Source organism: Lissotriton vulgaris, unplaced genomic scaffold, assembly GCF_964263255.1.
Source record: "Lissotriton vulgaris unplaced genomic scaffold, aLisVul1.2 SCAFFOLD_1456, whole genome shotgun sequence".
In the NCBI taxonomy this organism is placed as follows: domain Eukaryota; kingdom Metazoa; phylum Chordata; class Amphibia; order Caudata; family Salamandridae; genus Lissotriton; species Lissotriton vulgaris.
The window spans coordinates 112255-130963 of NW_028252274.1; positions in this window are offsets into that span (position 1 = coordinate 112255).

An 18709-nucleotide genomic window follows, 5' to 3' on the forward strand; every position below is an offset into this window, starting at 1 on the left:
TAATATATGGCTGTCCTAATAGGGACTTGCCTAGCTGAGTCTATATGGTGGTCCTGATATCGTGAATAGTCTATTATGATTGTAGAATGTACAACAATTGTTGTCTCTTTTGTGTTTCCATTTTTAGGGTTTCTTCCTCTATCAACTTCTGATCTGGAGGATGTGGTAGGATGGTCTACATGACCTCACCAGTAGTTTGGACAGATCTTTAACAAATTATTTGGTCTGTCCTGTTTTTGTTTCACTTTGTATAAATTGTCTGAGTGTACCTTTGCAGTAGCAACATCGTTTTGTAGTTGGCCCTGAAGAATGCCGGTGTAGTTTCACCTTCGGCAGAAACATGTTGGCCTAATTCATAACACAGCAAAGCATCACAGTGATTTTTTCACACTGTTCTACACTTATTTTTTAATCTGGCGTCTTGGTGAATATCTTTAATAAAAACAATTTTCTTTGCCTCGACCGTCATTTTAAGATCACTTATTCTTTATTCCCTGTTTTGCACTGCACTTTTTCAGTACCACTCTGTGGCACGGACACTTTTACCAGTAGTGTGTGTTGTCTGGCCAATTCATCAGGGCTTGGACTCACCACCCTGGTTAGACGTCCTACATGACGAGGCTCCGCCAGATGGGTGGGCTGATAGGATATCTAATACATACTCGTGTCATGTGACCACTTGGCCTGGTTCAGTGCAATCCAATAGGGTCACTTCATTAGGACCTCATATACTCAGCTACGTCGTTTTACAGACCTCCCGACTCTTTATGTTTGTTGTAGTTTGATTAGGGGTATCGAGTTTGGTAGGTCTATAAACATAGTCCCCTTGACCCTCCTTAACTTTTGTTTTCCAGTTCTGAGCAGCTTCCACTGCGGGTCTTTTATATTTTCGTGACGACACGAAACTGTGTGGTCTAACCTTCGCTCACTGTTTGATTGTTCTGTCCCACCTCGATCGCCTACCATGGCTGACTTTGGGGGGTTGGCTTTTGACGACGAAGATCTTAACACACTCCTGACTGACAACCCTAGTATACTAGACAGTCTGGCCTCAACTTCCACTACTACCATCACTACAACAGAGGATGATTGGGTAACTTTATTGAACATGAAGAAAAACCATTCCCGTACTACAATACATGGCATTATCATGAATGAATATTTGCATGGTAAGTGTGCACCTTCTGGCTTAATAGTGACCAATACACCACGTCTCTTTTTAACAGATAAGGGTTTCCTAAGGGATTGGGCACTCATAGCGTGGCGCTGCACACGTGACTGGCTCATCCTGATTATTAAGACTGCTAAGAAGACGGCCGATGCTTTTTTGGTTGAGATCCAGGTCCTTGAAGGCCAAATTAATGCAGCTATTAGGTCAGTACCATTCAAAAAGACCTTGGATGAAACCAATAAAACAAATAAGGAGTATTATGATAACATCCTCGCCACCAAAGTTGAGAAGTTTAAGAAAGACCTTGCACGCTTCTCAATGGACACTACATACCCTTACATGAGTGATTCCTATGTAGCCCTTGTGTACAATTCTAGAGGTAAGAGATATGGATCCAACTACTCTTCCTCAGGCTCCGAATCAGGGTCGAGTGACCAAGGTGAGTCAAATAGAGGCTCATCTAACAGAGGGCGAGGGAGGGGTCCACAGAGAAGATCTAACAGGGGCCGCACGGCTCAATACTATCCGAGTCCAGGGCCCTGGTGGCCCCCCGCACCTTGGGGTTATCAACAACCCCGATGGGACCCCCCATGGGTCATCAAATGCCCAATTACCTACCAAACCCTAACTTCTACTACGACCAGTCTTTTTTATGGCAGGGCTGAGGCAGGAGTCGGGGGAGAAAGAGAGGTCAACAGTCAGTGAACTGGGCACCAGACCCCGCAAACAACAGAGGGGACCAATCTTAGAAGCAGATAGCGACTTGGTAGTGAACCTCAGTAGTCGCACACTCACGCCTACTGAGACCTCAGTTCTGAATAAAGGACTTGGATTTGTCCCTACCAATGAAGGAGACCCTTTCAATTTGAGGTGTGAGTTGGAGTCTTTCTATAGGAAGATCCGCTTACATTTTTTCTTCAAACTAAACAATGAAAATAACGATTCAGTGGACCCGATAGATCACAATACTGGCCTTAAACCTAAATCCACATTCACACCTCTCAGTCACCAGGTGCCAGCAAGGGTCATTGCCTTTGAGCAGGCTGTTACTCACGACATCATGAATGCAGACCGCGTAAACAACAAGTCTTTCTCTAACATGACTAGAGCAGAGAAATTGGCACTCACTACTCTGTCCAAGGACACCAGCATTACCATCAAGCCCGCTGACAAAGGCGGTGCCGTTGTCATACAGGACACAGACACCTACCACAGAGAGTGTCTACAACAACTGAGCAATGTGAAGGCCTATCGTCGACTCACTGAAGACCCGACCACGAGGCTTTCCAACGATATTAAGAGTCTCGTTGAAGAAGCATCCTGTGAGGGATGGATTACATCTCAAGAAGCTAGGTATCTGACCACGGCCCATCCGGTGGTCCCTTGTTTCTATTGCCTCCCTAAAATACACAAGGAGAAGAGACCACCTCCGGGTCGCCCCATAATCTCGGGAATTGGGTCTCTACTTGAGCCACTCTCAACATTTGTGGATGTCTTTTTGAAACCTCTGGTTAAAGAGACTCCTACGTATCTGCAGGACACTGGTGATGTCCTTCGTCTTCTTGCAGAAACAGAGTTCAACGTCGAGACCGACCTTTTGGTGAGTTTCGACGTTGAGTCTCTGTATACATGCATCCCGCAGCAAGAGACCCTTGATTGCATAAGACATCTACTGGAATCTAAACCACCAGAGACCATCACTCCGATACCCTTCATCATGGAGTGTGCCAGACTGGCTATGATGGAGAATTACTTCCAGTACCAGGATGACCTTTATCTCCAAGTCTCGGGGACATCAATGGGGAGTGTCTTCGCCCCCAGTCTGGCCAACCTCTATATGCATCAGTTTGAGCAAGATCATGTCCTGAACACCAGCAACCCTTACTTCTGTAAGGTGTTGTTATGGCGCCGGTACATAGATGATATCATCGTCATATGGAGGGGCAACTGTGAGGAGATAACCGACTTCCATGCGTGGCTTAATTCAAAGAATCAATATCTCCGTTTCACTGTGGAGTATAGCAAAGAGCAGCTACCATTTCTGGATCTTCTAATTTTTCCTGAAGAGGGTAGGCTTCAGAGCCGATTGTACAAGAAACCCATGGCACGCAATTCCCTTTTGTCATATCAGAGTTTCCACCCACAGTCACTACGTGACAATTTGCCAGTGGGTCAATTTCTCAGGGTTCGGAGAAATTGTTCTTCTAACCAGCTATATGAACAACATGCGAGGGAATTAGCATGCAACCTAAAGGAGCGGCATTACCCTAATCGATTGATACGTCGGGCCAACAAGAGAGCCTTCAATAACAATCGTGAGGCCTTGATCGAACATCGATACAAGAAGACACCTTCCGAAAGGATCACAATGGTACATACCTTCAGCACCAGATCCAACAGGGTCAAGAGGATAGTCCTGAAACATTGGAAAATCTTGAACACGGTTTCTGGTGCTATACCCAGGCCCCTGTTTGCCTTCAAACGAGGATCTAGCATCAGGGATACACTGGTCCACACAAGACCACGGACACAAAGGAAAGACATTACCACCACCCTTGACACCATTTGGAATACCGCTCCAGTTCAAGGGCACCATCCCTGTGGTAATTGTGCGTCGTGCCCCCAGACCAGCAAGACACTCTCCGTCGACATTGGAACTGCTAGACCATGGAAGTTGTTGAACCATACTAACTGCAACTCGGAGAGAGTGATCTATAAGATCACATGCCCGTGTGGTCTGGCTTATATTGGACATACCACCAGGAAAGTGAAGTCCCGTATCAGCGAGCATAAGAGCACAATACGGTGCAACAAACAGTCCACCTGTCTAACAAACCACTTCTTGATTAAAAAGCATAAAGCCGAAGACCTTAGGTGGGTTGTTTTGGAACAACCATTCATCCCACCACATATTACAGACATCTCAAGGTTTCTTTTCATCAAGGAACAACACTGGATTTTCAAATTGAAAACTGACATCTCAGGTTTGAATGATAATATACCCTGGGTGTCCATCTGACCAGCTGTGAGTCTTCAGGGAAGCCATCTCCTTTTTGATAACTCACTACACTATCAGTTGGCTTCACTCTTACAGAATACAGACCCACTGCATCAACTAGATATAGTGTAGCTTACGTCGTAAAGTGGCTAATCCCACTTCCAGTATGTCTAACACTAGTAGTTGGCTTCATTCATACTCCATATTATACAGACTTAGTGCATTAACTAGATACAGTGTAGCACAAGTCAGTAATTTGATAACCTTATTTCCAACATAGCATTAGGTCAGACTCAGTTTGCGCCTTCTTTAATGTCCCTGGTAAATTCATCCCAAGGTATAGCATACGATCATTGTTATATGTCAGAACCCTCTGGCCTCACTGGGATTACATCTAGCGCGCTGTGGATCCCTTCCGCTTTATTTGAATAGTGGTCCTGGCATTATATACATTAAACACTAAGGGTCACTATATCTACAGAGTTGATTGACCAACTGTGGTCTCTAGCCATCTATACCATTGCCAGCACTTGTTCACTGTCCCTATAGGATGCAATGTTTCATTTTAGGGACTATGAACATGCACGGCCACGCTCGTATTGAGAGCTGGTAGTCACCGTATCATCCATGTGTCCGCCGTCTGAGAACCCCTCACTGTACAGGGGCGAATGGCAGAGTTTTTCTAGTATAGTATCGCTATGCCCTACGCTTGGTTATTAGCTATTTTGACAACTTTAACTGTTTAAGCAAAATTGAGCGTGCGCGCATTAGCAGGGATTGCGAGTCCGTCTTTCTTCTGCACATGCGCGGTTCCTCAACCAGCGCTCGCATGCAGTAGCTGGTGACTCATCACTGCGCATGCCCGGTTTTGTGCACACAGCGTTGTACAGTGCCACCTTGCCGCACATGCGCATTGGGAATGACATCGTAATACCGGCAGCGGCGATAGGAACACAGCTGTTGCCGGTTATCCAATCACACGAGGTATAAATAGACGAGCCTCACCTCTCCTCGTTGCCTCCCCTTCGGCTTAGGTGTCTGTCTGGGGGTACCGACGGAGAGATGAGTAGCCGGATCATGATGCGCACCGCTGAGCTCTGTGACCCTGCTATGGCCCCCTTTTAATGCATAGCTCATTTTCAGGGTATTTTCCTTTCAGATAAACGCTATTTTTAGCCTATAACCTTATTATTGAGCTCTCTTAACTCCTTCTTTACCTAGAGATTAGGGGGTTAGGTCCAGGCTCATTTTACTTTATGTAACCTTCCAGATGAGCACAGGACAGAGGTCTTCAGAATATAGACCCATTTTTCTGAAATAGTCAACCCTGACCATTTACATCTATTCCGTGGCTTACTGAGGGCGGGAGTGTACAACTGACTATATAAACCACAGAGTGGGCACTAGATATATGGGTACTCATTAAGTGGTGACTGTGCTAGCCAGTTACTAGACACTAGTTTTGTCCATCAGTCTATCCTTCCTTGCCTTCCAAAGGACAGCGTTCGGTGAGGACAGTCACAGAATCAGTTTTTTATGCACAGATTGCACAACCTGACATTGACTACAGACCTCTGAGTCTACTCAGGTTTACATGTTATATATTTTTTGTTCTGTGCACAGAGCGGGGCCTCATTCTCCGAGCCGTTGCCGGGTGAGGTGAGGCTTGACTCCCACATATTGCTGGGTAAGTCCTTCTATCCTGTTTGTAATCAATGCAGCAATGCCTGATGGTTTACTTTAATAGGAAACCTTTATAACATATATGGCTGTCCTAATAGGGACTTGCCTAGCTGAGTCTATATGGTGGTCCTGATATCGTGAATAGTCTATTATGATTGTAGAATGTACAACAATTGTTGTCTCTTTTGTGTTTCCATTTTTAGGATTTCTTCCTCTATCAACTTCTGATCTGGAGGATGTGGTAGGATGGTCTACATGACCTCACCAGTAGTTTGGACAGATCTTTAACAAATTATTTGGTCTGTCCTGTTTTTGTTTCACTTTGTATAAATTGTCTGAGTGTACCTTTGCAGTAGCAACATCGTTTTTTAGTTGGCCCTGAAGAATGCCGGTGTAGTTTCACCTTCGGCAGAAACATGTTGGCCTAATTCATAACACAGCAAAGCATCACAGTGATTTTTTCACACTGTTCTACACTTATTTTTTAATCTGGCGTCTTGGTGAATATCTTTAATAAAAACAATTTTCTTTGCCTCGACCGTCATTTTAAGATCACTTATTCTTTATTCCCTGTTTTGCACTGCACTTTTTCAGTACCACTCTGTGGCACGGACACTTTTACCAGTAGTGTGTGTTGTCTGGCCAATTCATCAGGGCTTGGACTCACCACCCTGGTTAGACGTCCTACATGACGAGGCTCCGCCAGATGGGTGGTCTGATAGGATATCTAATACATACTCGTGTCATGTGACCAATTGGCCTGGTTCAGTGCAATCCAATAGGGTCACTTCATTAGGACCTCATATACTCAGCTACGTCGTTTTACAGACCTCCCGACTCTTTATGTTTGTTGGCCTCTTATGAGCACCAGTGACTGTGGGGGACTTTAGGGGTTGATGCTGCCATATTCACCCCTGTATACCGTGTATGTCGGCCACAGCCTCCTGACACGCCTGTATTATCACTTTTCTACACAACCCAACCCTTTCCACGGCCTTCTGTTGGGCCTTCCTCTTGAAGCTGATATTGGAAAGCCCCAGCTCAATTTTTATGCTTGCGCCGTTCGCCTGACATTTTAATTTTCGAACAGCCATCTGTATCTCTTTTACATGAACCCCCAACACATCTAGGGTGTTTACAGACCCATCTTGTTCCTGCTTAGTGGGGCTCACCCTGCGTAGCCTTATAAATGGATGCAACTCCTCAGGACCCTCTATACTGGTAACTGCCTTAGCCCCATTCTGTAACGCCTGCTCAGGACCCTCTATACTGCTAACAGCCTTAGCCCCATTCTGTAACGCCTCATCAGTAACCTCTATACTGCTAACAGCCTTAGCCCCATTCTTTAACGCCTGTTCCTGGCGTGTTTTACAAATAGCGAGCCTCCATTGCTGTTGGTATGATGAGTTCAGGAGTGTAAAAGTGCCAAAGGGGCGTGCAATAAACGGCACATCATAGTAGTCCACGGCGGAATTGTCATCCACACTTATTACTGAGGGCCGTGTGGGGCTTACGACGGCCGCTGGGCTGGCCGCTGGGCTGTACACGGGCCTGGACACGGGCCTGGACACGGGCCTGGACACGGGCCTGGACACGGGCCTGGACACGGGCCTGGACACGGGCCTGGACACGGGACTGGACACGGGCCTGGACACGGGACTGGACACGGGACTGGACACGGGACTGGACACGGGACTGGACACGGGGCTGGACACGGGACGGGACACGGGGCTGGACACGGGACGGGCCACGGGACGGGCCACGGGACTGGCCACGGGACTGGCCACGGGACTGGCCACGGGACTGGCCACGGGGCTGGCCACGGGGCTGGCCACGGGGCTGGCCACGGGGCTGGCCACGGGACTGTCAGCGGGGCTGGTAGGGTCGTATGCTCCCTGAGAGGTACTAGGGGACAAAGGGTATGAGGATTGTGAGGAGCTGTCGTTGTAATCATGGGGCCTAGCTGAAATGTCTGTGTTATGGTGTGGTGACTGGTTACCTGGGTTCTGTAAACGCCCGGTGTTCGAAGACCCCTGGTACACCGCTTCAGGGGTTCTACCTAGGCTGTCTACCATCCCCCTCATCACCTCGAGAGCGTCGCTATTCATGCTAGAAGGACCTTCTAGGGGTTGCGCATTATCACCTGTTGAGACCCTCGGTACGGCCTGAACACTTACAACCGGTTTTGGGGTCTGCTCCGGGGCGTGCACCTCTACATGAACAGTTATTTTATTTGGCACTGTCTGCCGTTTCAGGACGCAGGGTGGATCCAGCGTTGCATTAGGGTTGCTGAGGGACTCTGCTAACTGTAGCTTAGGGACCCCCGGTTTCAGATTCAGATGTTTTCTTGAGAGGCACGTTGTTTTAGGGGCTTGTGGTGGCGCCATCTCTTCTACACCCTCCAGTACAACTACCGCCTCCTTGGGGCTCATGGGTGTATAGGCCTCATTCAAGGGCTTGGCATCCCTTTTTACTGATAAGTCTAAGGGGCTAGCTTGGGGTTCAGGGGTCCTTGGTTTTTTCTTCTTCTCAGGGCTTAAGGGCCTTGCCTGGACCTTTGGGAGCACCGGCGCTGTCTTCTTAAGGTTTAAGGGTTATGTTTGGGGCTCTGTGAATACCTTACAGGACTTCACAAGCTTTAAGGGGTTGGGAAGGTTCTCTGAGTCCCTATGTTTCTTCTTGAAGGTTACCACAGTTGAGACACACATCCCTTTTGATACCCTGAGAGGGCTCAGAGCCGATGTACCAGTTTTAGACAGACCCTGCCCGGTGTTATCTGTGTTTGTAAACACTCTGCCAGTGCTGACTCCCCCACCCTGTGCAGAATGGATTGTTGTAGAGGATTGTTCATCATGTTGGCTGGTGTGTAGGACGTTGAGAGTTTCTCATGGCGTACACGCCTACTCACGCCTTTTAGGCCGTTTCTGTTGTTCTGGACGGTTGCTGTTATGTCCCTTAAGGGTTTCGCAGGCCTCTCTTCAGCAGCATGTGTCTGAGACGCTTCTATAATATAAACAGAAAAATATATATATTAGAGAAAGCATAAAACAACACATACAAGCACCACCATCCTACGTTCTACACAGCCACCTTTTTTTATATAGGCATTGCTACAAGCCGCTGTACCCTTCTGCTTGAGTCTGTAACACCTCCTAGTACTTCTCACACCCTTTTGTAAAAAACACACCTGAAAGAGGTCTTTTTGCAACCCCTTTCTTTGACAGTGGTCCTGCTTTACACGTTAAAGCTTTCCTCCTTAGCGGTCTTTCTTGTGGACGTTGCACAGCCTCTTGTACCTTGACACCGTCCTGGCATAACGTAGGGGCACCTGTAAAGAAAAAAATATACCCAACATTAGTCATCTTTCTGAGGAGTCCCCCTATACACCCTCAGGGTCAGGACTCTGGCCTACCCCACCAACTCCCCAGCGTCTTAGGCAGTTTAAATAACAGCGGCCTTTTTATTTACATGTAGGAACTGAAGTGTTTTGCACACTGTTCAGAGCTCCTTGAGCCTCGAGGTACACCATAAGATCTTCAAAAAGGTGTTTTAAGTCAGGATCATAAGCTGTAAAAGCATACATACATGAGAACCCATTTGAAAAAAAGAGAACTTCTGAGAGATTGGTGTACAAAACTACGTAGAACTACACAACTCTAAATATATATATATATATATATATATATATATATATATATATATATATATATATATATATATGTCTGAAAGGGTTCAGACATATATAGTGGAGAAGTGTGGCTCACGGTGTAGAGCAGGCAGACCCGGAAGCTGAGGTCAGACCCGGGACCAGGGTTCAATTCCCGACACGGCAGGGTCTTGAGCTCAATAACTCTCGCTTCGGTGCCTGCTCTAATCATGGGTTCTCACTCTGCAGCTATGGGCATTAAGCTTGCTTATTCTCCACAATGGCCCCCCTGCGGCGGGATGCCTGGCTTTCACCTTGGGGATGCCCTGTAGGGGCTATCTCACAGGGAAAAGCCAGGACGGGTTCCCAAGGCAAGCGCCGGGAAACCTCCGGGTAGCTGTGCGCTCAATAAATGCAATAATAATAATAATAATATTAATAATATTTCCCCACTCGATAGATCCGAGAAAACACAAAAGACTCGCACTCCAGGGTCTGTGTGAAAATCGTTTATTGACGACGCGTTTTGACCAGGCGGTCTTCTTCGTTAGCCAGCCACATTAACTTGCAATCACCATTTTAAAGTGCACCAAGGAAGTAGTCGAAATTGACATAGGACCACATTCCAAAACAAACTACAAATCAGGTAAGAAATACAAATGTAGTAGAAGAAAGACTCTGTAGTGCAAATGGTAATGTGAACTTGTGCTTAAAAATTAAATAAAAACCACATTTCATTATATTAAATTACAAAGAAGGTGTGTACACAATCCTAGTGTAGTAGAAATGATTAAATTAATTCAATTACGATCTGGCCAAGTGGCCTGTGTAAATAAATCTGAAGCACTAGATGCATTAATTCATACATTTGCACAAAATTAGAGTCAAAGAACAACATAAATGTAGGCCAAGTGGCCTAGTATCTCCTCTTGGCAGGGACAGATATGTTACATGTTTAAAATTTGAAATTACATATCTCAGGGAGAAAAAAGAAGAAAGACAAAGTGTTCGTCCTGGCCCAGTGGCCAAAACGTCTAAATATTAGGGATTTTCCATAGCTTATGCGCTAGTGATACATCGCTACCTAGGTACATGTTATCTAACTGCCAAGAGACATATTCTGAAACTTCATATGTTCTGGAAGGTGGAGCTTGGTCAGGGGGAGAGAGGAGGTTGCCGGGGGAATAAAGCCAATGCTTAGAAATGGCTTGATTAAAACAAGTAGTGCTAAAATAAATCTTTTAGCACTGTGGTTGGTGCAAGAAGTGAACCCTATACTACCTGTTGACAGCCTATTCAGACCTACATCAGAGAGTATAGTTGTGGGTGTGATTGTGCAGTTAAAAGGTAGGGTACAGGTTGTGTGCAAAAAGGGAAAGGGGAAATATAATCAAAAGTGAGATGGTGGTGGGTTATTTGCAGAGTGCGAACTACCACACGTGCAGGACCAGGTGGGTTGCCACGAAGTAGTCTTGTTTAAGCTATACTGTGAAGCTCCTAACTCCACAGCTATCATCAGAGAGGGCCCTCTCCAATGGGATAGTGTGTGTTGGATGTTGCAAACACAACAGCTGGGGATGGAAGCAGGAAGATAGTCAGGTGCAGAGGTTAGGTAAGATAGTTTCAAGGCCTAACATAAGGTCTTCAGCCAATATACACATGTAATTCCTCATCCTCATTCCTGCCAAAGGGGTTTCTTGAATCCAGACGGATGATGTACTGGGATTCAAGGACTCGTAGCTGCTTTAGTCTGTTACCCCCTCTCGAATTTGCAGGAATTCTGTCAATACCAAAGAAGGAGAAATGATTAACATCACTGTCATGAAAGCGCAACCAGTGGCGTGCAGTAGCATAACTCATGTCAACATTCTTAATTGCCCTCATGTGTTCCAATATGCGTTTCTTTATTGGGAAGATGGTGCTCCCAATATAAAACTTGGCACATGGGCAAACAATCACGTACACACAGATAGGTGACTTCTTAAGCAGACATAAATACGCTAGGAAATATTTTTTGGGTGTTTTCCCTAGCGATGGGTTACCAACCGAAATAGGGGCAGAAAGACCATGCACCCTAGTCTTTAACACAGACCCGCATGACCAGGCTGGGACACATTGGGCAGCCATGTTTATAGATGTTGAGAAGGTTACCATGTTTGACAGCACCGCAGAGTTCCCTGAGCACAGATTCTATACACCACCTATATTCAAGTTTGTGAAAAAAGCTGCAGCTATTGTGGAGTATAACAAACTAAGGGTGCAGGATTCCATGGCCATCACATGCAGTGAACACTGTATTTATTTTATCATTAAAATGTCACAGGGTGTTTCATTTAGAAATTTTTTAAATCTATATTCGAGGGATCTTGTTAACAATGATATTATAGTTGCGAAATATGTAAAAGAAAACACCCGGGTGTCGGTGAGACCTGTGAAAACAGAATATGTACCTTGTCAAAACTGTAAGGGTTTATAACTGTTGTATGCTTAATGTTGACCGTATAAAATAAAGACATTTTATTTTTAAAAACATGCATTCAAGACTCGGTATTTCAATATACATGCACCATAAAATGTTTTTGGAAAGACAACAGACTGTTTGTAAAGTTATAACAGGGTGTTTATTGCAAACATGTAGTTGACAAAACGTTATTGAAGAAACCTAGGAATAAAAATCACACCCACAATTATTCAAAAAGTCTTTAGAAACATCAAGGAGTAATCCATGTGAGGGGTAGTTGAGGCAATGTCTTTTTTTTCCGAGATGTTGCTGGCTATGCAGGGGTAGACCATTTAGGGGATAGCCTTCGAACTTCAGAACCTGTAGGCGATGTTAGTAGGGGGTCCTTCAAATTGTCTAGCAGGCGGCGGTGTTCATTATTACCAACAAGCTTGGAGGGTATATTGAGTTCAGCAGCGGCCCTCAGAAAATGCTCCCAGCCTCTCGGTGCATTTTGAGGTGTTAGGATTTGAGGGTGTGTGAGACCTTTGACTAGATCGTACATATGCCACCCTGCCACCGGTTGGCCTTTGTTGAGACACTCGCCTCGTTCATTCCAAGAGGTTAGGTCTTTAGAAGCGGCTAGTTTACTCATTATCATCTGCGCAGCCCCTCTGTGCCTTTGACTTATATTTTTTAAGAGGTCTCCAACAAAGGTATCTGAGGCTGTCGTAAGATCGGGAGGCGGTTGTAGGGGCTGAGGGTCGGGGGTCTGAGCTGCGGGTTGTAAAGAGTCTGGGGTATATAGAGTCAGCTTGTTTTTCTCGGTATTCCTTTGGGCGTAGTAATTTAAGACATTTTTTCGAGTGCTGGTGTAAAGGTTAGCCTTGTCGTAGGGGTTTAGATCAGTCCAGCTCAAAATGTCTTTAATTTCAGTATCCAGACGTAGAGTCTCATTTCTACGGGTATCTCAGGCGTTGTCCGAGGAGGACCCCAGCTGCTCCATTTGCTGCATAGGAACCAGATACATTTTTGTGGCATGATCCATCACTGACCTGCGGGGAGGCTTGTAATTACAGGTATAGCTATCCCCAGCAAGTTACCTATAAAGCCCCCAGACTGTTTCACCAGTTTCTTCTTAGTGATGAGTGTGGCCCTTTTATTACTGAGCTTCTTGATAAGCCCCTTCTTCTTCTTCAGAACCTGTAACTGATGCTTTGATATAGGGACGTTGCCTTTTAGGGTGTTTAGGGCTATTTCTGAAATGGCAGCCACTAAATCGTCAGAAGCTGTTCACAGGATGGCCTTTCTGTGTTGGGGGCTGGCTGTAACAAGCATTTTCACGATGGCTAAATTGCGGCGTAGGTGTGCATACATGGTCACCACTGCGCGTTATAAGGGTGGGGCTGTTTAGCTATGACTGCTATTTGTTGTTTGTCGCAAGGGTTTTTAAATAAAACACTGTATGAAGCGTTGAGAGCTATAGACCTACTGTTCTTGCCTTTGTAAACCAAGTTCTGCACAATGTAGCAGATGCTTAGATTACGATGATGTGAATACTGAGTAAACGCTCTCTCTAACTTGGGATGATCACCACCTTCACGCATAAGATCATCAACAATTATCATATATACAAGGGTTGGGGGTAGTAGCTCATCATCGTTGAGGTTATCCGGTATACCCTCTATAAATTTGATATGGGGGAACCGGCGGCCCAAGTCTGTATAAATAGGCTGCCAGGATGAATAAAGCCACACAATGTTGTTAGGGGTTTGTGATAAAGCAGAGGCTTTTTTATAAAGTAGCTTTTACCACAGTTTGAGGGTCCTGCTAGCACGCAGGAGAACGGATGCTGTAACCTAGTGCCCATGCTGTGGCGGCTGTCTCTCTAATGGGTCTAATAACCATAAGGCAATGTTTTATAGTCAGTGCTCAGGACCCTTTTATCAAAAACAGCTTGCAATGTTTTATATAGAGGCTGTGTTGTGATTTCCCACTTATTTTTGGATCTGACTATGCAGTTCTGGTTCACGACTGTGGTTTTAGCATTCTCAGAAACATCTACTGTAGCGTATTCACGCACCAGATTCTTCAAACTATCAAAATTGATTTTTAGGGTGTTGCTGACATTTAAGGTTATCCCATTGACCTTCATACACACCTTGTTCTTGTTGGTACGGTAACTGTATGTTTTAGGCCCGGGGACTGTATATTCAATTATATACTCATCTGTATCTACCTCACTGGTTAGGTTACCCAGATAATCTACTAGAGGAGGGTCTTCATCCCCCGGCTTGCTCAGAAAAATCACAGAATCTGTATCGTGATACAAGCAGCGATCCTGGAGCTTATCCATAACCCCGTAAAGCTCTAGGAGAGTGTGGGCTGTCGTGAAGTAGGCTATGAAAATGTTTGTTACTCGATGTGGGGTACTCTTGGGCGTATTTCCAACACAAGCCGCGGTATCGTCATCGATAAACTCGCAGCTGGACACCTCGTAGCATGGGGCAAATAGGTACTTGAACAGTTCATCAGGATCTGATTTTAAGGTGGTATTTGAAAGGTGCGTGCTCTGTGCAAATTTTCCCCATAAGGAGTTGAGACAGAGTTTGGCTAACTGGCGGCGTGCAGGATTGACCTCTATCAGATGGGGGCGTAAACGGATACCCTCGTGAGTGTAGTAGTCGTCGATGTAATTCTGTTTTGCATCCTGACTAGTACACCATTCAGGATACCCTGAGGCCTCCTGTTTGTCTCTGAGAAACAAATTGATGTAGGGGGCAAAGAGTTGTGTTGTAGTGCTCTTAAAATGCCATACTTTGTGTACTCTACCTAGCCTGTACCCTTTCTCTAAGGCAGCTTGTACCTCAATGCTACACCAGGTCCCTGTGAGCATCCTTTGTTCATCAGTAAGTCTGCAGCCGTCAACCTCTTTATGCATCACACAAGTTCGGCAGAGGGGGAACATCAGCTTGCCATCGACTCGACATGGTAACGCAGGGAAGTAAAGCTGCTTAGGAGGATAGATTTCACATTTGATGAGCCCAAAGTATTCGGATAGGGGATTAAAATCTCTATAGATGATGCTTAGATGACCCATTGAGTACAACTTCATCTTGTTCACAAAAGGGTACAGACTAGTGAAATCATAGTAGTGTATTTTCTCACCCTCACCAGCGGCCTTGTACAGCTGTATGGCATTTGTACGCCCCCAAATAAGGCATTGCGGGGCTCCAGAGGTTTGGGTAAATCACAAGTCTGAAAAAAAGAGCAGAGACCTGTCGGTTTTTAACATGTCTAACCACTCATGCTCCCATAGAACTCTCATAGTAAACCCCTGCTTTTCAACATACAGGGCCTTTGTCAGACTACGTCTGTATAAGTGTTCAAAGGTGGCCCCCAACATTTTGGTATACTCTTGGGGCTTGTAACACTTGGGGCAGCCGTGGTAAAAACAACCGTTGAATTCAAAGGCCTTCGACACACCCTTAATTACAGAGTACCCGTCCAGGTAATAGGGGCCCAGGCAGTATTCACCACCCTGTAAGGCATGTTGAATCTGGATGTCTTCCTTCTCAGACACGTGCATGAGCCACTGGATAGAGGGGGGTTGAATAAAGTTTCTGTTTACCATTATAGAGGTCTGGCGGTACTAGAGCTATAGTTTCTGGCATCAAAAACCTGTGTTTGAGGATGGACATACACATGGAAGCCAGAGTGACGTTTTGAAATGGGTCTATGTATTCGACCGCTTGCCGCATTTCAGGGGTTTTGGATGTCAAGGCCTTGACTTTCTTAGTCAGTGTCTTTGGTTTCAAGGCCGTGACGTCTTTAGTCATAGACACCACAACATCTCTGAAGAGGTTACAAGCTTGCCGCAGGATCATTACATCCACCAGACAATAAGCTTTCAACTCTGTTTGAAAGTGAAACTCCTTTTCACGGTTTTCAGAGTACCATTGTAGAAAGCTCACTTTCTCATCAGGCATCATGTATTCAATCCCGTAGCTTTCAGGAGGAGGCATGGCCCCCACATAATTCTGGTTAACCCAGGTGTTAAAGAAGTGTGGAAAATAACCTTTACACCCTGGGAACCCAAAGGCCTTTTGCAGCTTGCTCAATTTCATGGGTAGGAAATACAGGGTGTCTATGAAACGTATTTTTAAAGGGCAGACCATCATCAGCATCAGTTTAGACCCCTGGGTTATGAATTTTACCTGTATCTTTTCACAAATCATGTTTCACAGAATAAAGGAGTCGTAGGCTTTTGAGTTGTGGGCAAGCATGGTATACCCTTGGAATGTGGATTGAATGAAAGTGCTTAGGAAATCACCAACACACGTTCGCTCTCAAACTCCCAGCTGGCGTCGGAAGTTAGATGGTGTGCGTAAATATAGTTAGGCTGGTGTACCCCTGTCTCTTGTGTGCATTCTATATCAAACACTATATAGTCTTCGGTCTTGGTCTGCGGTGGACCTTTACCATATAACACTGGTGGTTGGGGCCGTCAGTGTAAGACACATGGCAGCGGGGGCATATCATACCTTTGCACTTGTGATCCGTTGCCACATACCGCCCACACTCGCTGCAGTCCTTTTTAGGGATGCAGTTGAAAGATTTTACGTGTATGTTCAAGCAGGCTTGCGAGCGACAAAACAGCCTACATGTGCAGCACCTCACCTTCACGGTGGCGTCTTCTATACACCAGTCTCTCTGACACATCTTACAATGCATTTCAAACTGGTGGTATGTTTTATTGTTGTATATATGGTCTCAGTGGGCGCACACATACTTGACCCCCAAAAAACTTTTAAGGTTCAAGATGCCATAAAAATGATTTTCGATGTGGAGGACATACAGTCTTGTTTCTCACAGGTTCCCCGGTTGTAAAGTACTGCCAGGAACCGCTGTGATAAAGAACTTTCACCGTCACAGCGAAGTAGTTCTCAAAAAGACCTATATCGACAAAGCCGACCATGCGGTCAGGAGGTATTTCAAGAACCTCATGGGCTTCAGCAGCTCTAGACATGATGACAGCGTCAGGGGTCTTGAGAGCCATCAGCAGACCCACAATGCTGGCCGCCAGACATGTATTGGCAGCGGGGTTGTTAAAGTTGAGCAGCCACCGCTGTTTCTTACCAATTATTTGACTGTATAGTATGCTCTTTAAAGGTCTGGAAACACCCCCCTCACGCCCCCGTAGAATGAGGGCTATGACTCTAAAAGTGCCGTAGGCGACTAGTTCAGGCTTACTCTGTAAAAGCCTTGAGAGGTTTTCTAAAAATTGCACAGCGTCAAAAACATCTCGGGTCTTCCGCCTGGTGAAAAATGGAGTATCAAAACCCTACCCCTGGAAGCGGAGTTGGAAGAAGTCATTAGGCCCCACATCGTGTAACAGCCTTTCTATGACCTCCAGCACAGCCTGATGTATAGCTAGAACACCATGAGTGGTTGATGTTATTTGGTGTAGGTTAACAAATCTAAACTCCTCATAGTGTTCTATGGCCCTAAACCTCTCTACATTGCGAGTGTAACTTCTAACACTCTCTAAAAACAAGGGCTTTGGGCCCTCATCAGTAGGAGTGTGAGTTGCGGAGGTGTTCTCTGCTGTGTCATTTTGGGGGGTCATGGTGGGACATGTCTCAGGGGTCCTTGTAAACCTGCAGGTAGCGCATATTCTCGCCTTCTTCAGCTTATGTATTAAAAGCCGGCGTTGCTTTGTACTATTAAACCACTTTTTTTTTTTTACGGATCCATGCTTTTATAGATATCAAGCCCCAGCCTATCTGAATAGGTAGGTCGGTGTCGCTGTACGTCTTTGTCATGGAGGCCGTCGCTACAGATACGCCCATAGGACCTTCTGAATGTTGCTGTGTTTGGAGTTTTAAAGCCAGCCCCCCTACCCCCTTCAAATGGCCGACCCTCGGTATGTTAGACCCTGCACCTATGTATTGTCGGTGGTGAAGTGCTGGTTTATATGTTTCAGGTGTTGGTCTTGAAGCTATGTACCTTGTTTGAAGGGGTCTAGGGAAACAGATGTGTTTTGTTTAAGGGGGTCTAGGGAAATAGTGTTGTCTTGTTTGAGGGGCTGTGGGGCAGCAGATGGCCTCTGCTTGAGCAGTTGTAAGAAGCGTACAAACTTTGCCACAATCGTCTGGACCTTACAGGTATATTTTGGGGGCCTCTTAAGAGCACCAGTGGCTGTGGGGTCTTTAGGGGTTGGTTCTGCCATAGTCACGCCTGTATGCCGTGCATGTCGGCCACAGCCACCTGACACGCCTTTATTATCACTTTTTTACCAACCCAACCCTTTCCACGACCTTCTGTTGGGCCTTCCTCTTGAACCTGATATTGGAAAGCCCCAGCTCAATTTTTATGTTAGCGCCGTTCGCCTGACGTTTTAATTTTCAAACAGCCATCTGTATCTCTTTTACATGAGCCCCCAACACATCTAGGGTGTTTACAGACCCATCTTGTTCCTGCTTAGGGGGCCCCACCTTGCGCGGCCTTATAAATGGATGCAACTCCTTAGGACCATCTATACTGCTCACAGCCTTAGCCCCATTCTGTAACGCCTGCTCAGGACATCTACAATGCTCACAGCCTTTGCCCCATTCTGTAACGCCTGCTCAGGACCCTCTATACTGCTAACAGCCTTAGCCCCATTCTGTAGCGCCTGCTCAGGACCATCTATACTGCTCACAGCCTTAGCCCCATTCTGTAACGCCTGCTCAGGACATCTACAATGCTCACAGCCTGAGCCCCATTCTG